The 6,060-nt window shown below is 41.0% G+C and overlaps 1 long non-coding RNA gene across 1 annotated transcript in view; it reads right to left on the bottom strand.

The window, feature by feature from the left end:
* Positions 1-4,405: 4,405 nt before the first annotated feature.
* The window catches only part of LOC102208697 (uncharacterized), a 36,860-nt gene continuing 35,205 nt past the window's right edge, over positions 4,406-6,060 (bottom strand). Inside the window, exon 4 of the long non-coding RNA XR_311757.1 lies at positions 4,406-5,023. This is a non-coding gene — a long non-coding RNA (uncharacterized LOC102208697). The remainder of the gene's footprint in view (positions 5,024-6,060) is intronic.

Genomic DNA, 6,060 nt, shown 5'->3' with positions numbered 1-6,060 from the left:
CTGTTTAAAGCCCTGAGGCAGATAACAAGTTCATTTGCATAGTATTTTTGCATTTAAAGAGAGTAAATGCATACGTGTATGTGCTTGTTCTGCTGCTGACATTTTCACCACTTGGCATTTAAACATATTCAACACGCAATGAGTTGTAGCTTCCTCCAATCCCTGGATCAGGTGAAACGGATGAGAGGCGCAGCCTACAGCAGCGAGCAGAAATAAGAATCGGGGTGTGCGGGTGATTTAATAGAGATTCCAAAATAGAAATTTAAATAGAAGTTGTGTTTGTTGGAACGTACAGTTAGGAAATTATTTTTCACAATCAGCCAGGAAATGAGGTCAGTTTTATGCCACTGCCTGTCAAGGTAGTGTCAAGGTCATAGGACGTTAAAGATGAGTGTTGATGGGAACAATGTTGCCTTTATTTCTCACAAATAATTTGTGACTGCTCTGATTTTCTGACTTTCTGGCATATTAATGTTGTCTGAAGACCTTTTTCAAAATGTTGTACAATAGCATTGATGTTTAAAAGCAACATTTTATATGCATTTTAATAACAGTAATCATATTTTTGTCTATTGTTTTTTTTTTTTCATGTAACACCATTTCTGCACTCATAGTCTACACACAGAAGAGACACCATACCCACCATCCAGTGAGTGTGTGCCCGTTTATAAACATGTATCTATTTCTTCTGCCTGAGAAGAAACTGGGGGTCGGTGTGTGGGTGTGTGGGTGTGTGGCGGGTGGATGTATGAAGGAGAAAGCTCTGACAGACTTTGCATGTGAATGGCCGGGGTCCTGTGAACCTTCTGCTCCCTAGCTCCGCACTCAATGGCATCACTGCAGTTAGCATGACAAACTAGGCTCCAAGTTCTCGGACTTTTTGAGACAGCCTCTCCCTCCACACCCCCACCCTCAACAGCCCCACCCATCAATGTCCTGACTCCACCATAACAAACCCGTTACCCCCAACTTGCTCCTCAGTGCTTTGGGCTGGGCCTAAAGAGTTTATTTGGTGTCTGGGGGGATACCAAGTTCAGGGGAGCCAAGGAGATGACCCCTGCAAACAGACACACACACGTCCTGAGTGTGAGAGAAAATTTAAAATTGCACGATCACCGGTTTTAAGTATGAATTGTTTTCTTCTTTGTTATATACACCCGAATTAAAAAGAGGTTTCATTCCCAGCCTTTTTCCTTTCTCATTTCAGCTTCCCTTACACTCCAACATCACATTAACACATTTCATAAAGCCAGCCCTTCATTATACGTGAGTATGATAGCAGTCATTGGAGTCTGGAATTAGAACACTTACATAAGAATTCCGTTTGGTTTTTCAAATGCTGGAATGGCATCAGTGGGCCTCAGCTGAGCTCGGATCCTTTGGGTGCTGTTGCCATGAAGTAAAAACACGTTACCTGTACTGTGCGGTATATCCTATTTGCAATCCAAAGATGCCCACTTTTTGTTTAGTTATGTTAATTTACTTATTACCACATGTGCTCATTGGCGTACACATCTTTGCGTGTTTTCTTTGAGTTCTGTGGCTCTAATCGTTTGGCTCGTTAGAAAACGTCGCTCAATTATTTGAGCTCAGCATGATAATATCTGGTAAAATAAATAGATCCAGTTGTCAGTGGATTGTGTTGTGTGAATAAAAGCACTACATCTTGTGATGACTGCAATGCAGTTAATAAGGGCTGCTCCTTATTTTGTAGTGTTTGTGCTGATGGTCTCTCTATAAAACACACAACACCCAGAATACACTCCAAGCTGATGTCATCTTACAAAGGACAATTAAGATGCTGTTTTATGAGCCCAGCTTGGAGAGTTAAATCATACTGTACTTAAGAGCATTTTTGAAATATATGCACACAAATAATCCATGGAAATACGCTCTTGTACATAACAGGCTAAATATCTTATTTACTGGGACTCCTCATTCAAGCTGATTGGTTTTTCGTGATTTGTGTTATTGTGCTAAAACAAATTAATTATCCTGTGTGGTTTATATAATTAACCTCTTGCACAAAAGCAGCAAATCATAGAACTTGCTTGTGTGTGTTTTTTAAAGGGTGCTAACAACGCGCTCCAAAATGATGGAGAAAAATGATAGTAATTCAAATATTTCTGTGCTAAAATAAAATCATTTCAATCATTCGTTAAAATATACAATTCAAAGCTTTCAAATTTTGATGCTGTTTGTTTTTTCCAGCACATTTAATGGAATTAACACAAAGAATATAAACAAAGATCTAAATGCTTTCTTAGCCACAGTTTACATGCAATGAAAAAACCAATAAAATTCACACCGGCATTAAAATTGTTTATTTGTTTTTCTAGCCACCAAGCTCTGTGCAGCTCTGTCCTGCTGTTACAGGCCTTTGTTCTGCTAACAACCAGGATGTTAGAGACTCTTCATTGACAAACAAACAGCTGAGCTATTAAAAGACAATTAGCTCGCCCCGGAGGCTTTACTTAGGTCAATAAAGGGCTGCTTTTACAACTCAATGAGCTAACAAATTAGTGTGTTGGTCAGGTTTTAAAGACTTTTAATAAACTCTTGCGTGGCTGTGTTAATGTTTTTCTGTGATCTGTTTATTAATTGTATTTCATGTAGTACTATAGATATATTTGAAACCATAAAAAGGTAGAAAAAAGAACACTACAAGAAATTTCACAATGATTCAAAGGAGACATGACTAACAAAGCTGATGAAATATATAAATGTAATTACATGTAAAATAAAAACAACCAATTCTATTTTTTTTACACAACCTTCTTTTGTGTGTGTGTGTTTTTACGCTTGTCTTCACATTTGCCATCAGGAGGGAGCAGGCCTCGCTGTCAGAGTTGTAACCTGTATACAGACTTTATGTGACATGATCCGTAACTCTATCTATAGGTGTTATGGTATCATTGCCACCATTAAAGAGGTTTTCCACCTTCCCAATGACCTCCGCCTCGCCTCACAGGACACAGAAAACGACCTGATGGCAATGTCTTTCACTGTACAGAGGCTACGACGAAATGCATGTGTGTGTATGTGTATGACAGCAGCTGTGTGTGTGTGTGTGTGCCTGTGCACGGTCGGTCACTTCACATACAGTGTCTTTAGAAAGAGTTCAGCCAGTAGGACTCGGCCTTCTCCCCGGTGAGAGTGAGGGAATCTAGCACGGCCAGTAAGCATGTATATCAGGCCATCTCACGGCTGGCTGGACGCTCCCTGGGTGGCCCACTGTGGTCAATACGGCACTGGTGACTGGACACACAGAATGGGATAATCTCCTACTTTCTTTCAGGGCCATGGTGCACACACATACACACGAACACACACACAGATCTCCTTTTATGCCGGTCTGGCCACGGTGGCTTGCCTGGGCCTAATTTCAGGTCAGGACCACTCACGGGGAGGCCGAGGGCTGGGAAGCCTGGAGTGAGCGAGGGGACAGCATGGTTGGGGGAGAGTGCGGGGAGGGGGCTTGAAAGGAGAGCAGGGAGCCCATTTCACCCAGAGCACTGGAGCACACTGGGGGCACTGGGGCATTGCCTCTACTGGCTGTTGAGGGAAAACAAAAGGAGGTGTGATCTCCACAAAAATAGGACTGCCCGTGTATGCGTGTGTATGTGGTTATAAATGTGTATCATTGTTTAGAGTTTCCTTCAGCTTCAGCAATTCGCTTCAACACCCCTGCTGCTCACATACAAAGGCACCTAATTGACACTACAGATTTAGGCCACTTGCTTTAACTGTTCCCCTTCCAACCCTTCAGCCACTGCTGGAATAATCAGAGTAATCTAAATAAACAGGTTCCTATAGCTTCAGAAAATGAAGCATCTGTGCTTTGTTGTGCTGTGCTAAAGGATCAAGCTCGGTGTGTTTGTTGTCATTAAAGCCTGTGAAAGTGGCGAAACCAGAAATTTGTTAAACACCTCTCAAAACTTTCCCAGTCTGATTCTATCTGTGGGTTTTAGCCACAAATAACAGTGGCCAAAACCCACAGTGGAAGATATTTTTTTTAGTAGGCCAAATGATTTCCTAAGGCAGCTGGGAACTGTAGCTTTTAGCAAATTGGACCCCAACAAGACTAAAGAGCATATTTGTTAGAGAAGTCATTTGGAAAAAGTAATTAGGAGCGAGCATAGTGTATTGGCAAAGTAAATTCCAGTGAGCAATAAGACATATCAAGCTTTGGAAAGTAATACCAAAATTATTTCTGTTTGTGTTTTCATTGAATTATTTGACATTATTGAAAATATGAAACATGATCAGTCCTATAACTTTACTGTATGCTTCAGGTATAATCACAACTATTAAAAATAAACATTTCTGGCAGATATAAAAATGATACTTCAGTAGAAAGAAAACCCAACACAGGCAGTTTTTCATTTCACAAATTGATCAACTTTATTCAAAATATGAATATCCCATTAGAACAACACTTTTGGCATTTTGCAATATCGTTCAGTGTTTTGTGATGAACGTATTTCTTTATAGAAAAAGATTCTCTAAATATACATGTGTACATAATGTCGCACCAGCAAAGAGGAAAGTAATTCAACAACAGCAAACTCTCGTTGAATGATTTTACAATCAAATACTTGAATGTAAATTACAGAGTGAAAAAGAAAGACCCCTTGTGGTCTCATCCAATCTCCGACCTAAAATTGGTCTCAAATATAGTAATTCATATCTAATGAAACTAATTTTGGAAAATATTGTTCGGAAGCTCCATTTTACACTTTAGACAGCACTTAAATTGATTCAACCTCTAAACTTACCTTTTAGAAGCAGCACTGACTTACCTGTTACCATCCACAAAGACGAGCGCCTAGACAGAGGATAATCAGACTCTAATGATGTGTGTCTAAGTGACTGCTCTTGCAGGTGTAGAGGTGGCATTTTCCATATGTGGCCAAGGCTAAACGTGTTCAAAGAAATTGGCTACAGATAGCGTGCACGCTTTGTTATTCAGGTGGAAGCTCAAGAGTCAATTTTATCTTCACGGTGGCTTTTCTGACTGCATCTGTGAAGATACAAGCATGTAAAAAAGAGACTCATTAGTGAATAGAAAATGCAATACTGCATGCAATGCAAAACTGTGCAGTTAGTCCAGAAATATTCTTCTAATTCCAAGTGTCCTTTAGTGTATGTTAATTAAGCATATGGGGATTTCTGCAGAAAACCACCAACAGGAAGAGCTGTTTCACATGAAGATGTACTTTATTTAAATCACATGAGCTCTCTGCAGATATGCAGTGACGATGATGCTGCCTTTGTCATCATCACCCCAGACATACCAAACTGTTAATGTTTACTAGATGGGGGAGGGCGCATGAAGGCAAGTGCATGTCCGTTTGTTTGTGCGTCTATCAGCTGTCTGCATCGCGAATGTGCATGACCCCTGAGCAAGCAGACAGTCATGGGTCAGAGGTCAAGATAGAGCCCTGTCTGGGCTTCCTGGCTGACCCCAATGCCTGAAGCACAAACACAGATACACACACACACACGCGCGCTTAAGGGGGAAGGGTTGCCCCCTATGAGACTAATATCACCTTTGGGATTAGAATCCAGACAGAAATACATTGACCCAAACAGGCGCGCACACACACACAGTCTCAGATGCAGGATTTGCTTGGTCATAAAACACGAGTGGCGTTGTACAGCAGAGAGGGGCAGCAGAGATGCTGAGTCTGAGAAGGCCATCCAATTATCGTTCAATGCTGAAGTAAAGAGGAGACCAGAGGAGACGCGGGAGGTCCAGCCCTCATCATAGTGAGCAACGAAAGAAGCTAGCACATAGCTACCTAGCTACACTGGGTTGTTATTCTTGCAAGGCTAGAGGATGCCAAGGATAAACTCATACAGTATGTAAGATAGCTACTATGACACCGGATTAAAGGGCTTGTGAATAAAAAAGATAGCATGTCCTTCCTGTCATAGAGTATATAAAGTATTTTAGCTGTTATTTAAACCAAACAACTGATGTATCTGCTGGAATTGGGAGCCCAGAGGACCAATCTGGGAAAGAAATCAGCATGCCTGACTCTTGTAAAAAAAAAA

Source organism: Pundamilia nyererei, unplaced genomic scaffold, assembly GCF_000239375.1.
Source record: "Pundamilia nyererei isolate P.nyererei 1_Seehausen unplaced genomic scaffold, PunNye1.0 scaffold00056, whole genome shotgun sequence".
Classification (NCBI taxonomy): Eukaryota; Metazoa; Chordata; class Actinopteri; order Cichliformes; family Cichlidae; genus Pundamilia; species Pundamilia nyererei.
This window is presented reverse-complemented; position numbering and strand designations above follow the sequence as displayed.